Below are 446 nucleotides of genomic sequence, written 5' to 3' on the forward strand. Positions count from 1 at the left end.
ACATGGGCAATTTTAAACCGAGCGCGTTTACAGTCAGCAGATTCCCGCCAACCGCCTCCTCCCCTTTCCCCCTCTCCCTCTACTAAGGAACCACCCTCACCTCCCCCCAGGGCAGCAGCACCTCTAGCGGAGAAAAGGCACACTATCCATTCCCGCCCAGTCCAAGATGGCATATAACCGTAGTTGTAGGGATAGTTATAAATCAGCTTTAAAGTTTAAGATAAGGGAATAATAAAAGTTATAAGTTTTAGGGTTAGGGAGCCATAATATACACAGATATTGATTTAAAGTGCGCAAAAAAGGATTAAGACGGTTATATAGGGGAAATCAGGGTCCAGGAACCAAGCTCCATTTACTCCACGCTATAATGGCTTCAAACAACGGAATTGTGCTTAGCGAAGGTATCTTTTCTTCAGGAACGCAACCCTTTCAAAAAATTGCATCTG

The sequence above is a fragment of the Penaeus monodon genome, chromosome 28 (assembly GCF_015228065.2).
Source record: "Penaeus monodon isolate SGIC_2016 chromosome 28, NSTDA_Pmon_1, whole genome shotgun sequence".
Taxonomy (NCBI): Eukaryota; Metazoa; Arthropoda; class Malacostraca; order Decapoda; family Penaeidae; genus Penaeus; species Penaeus monodon.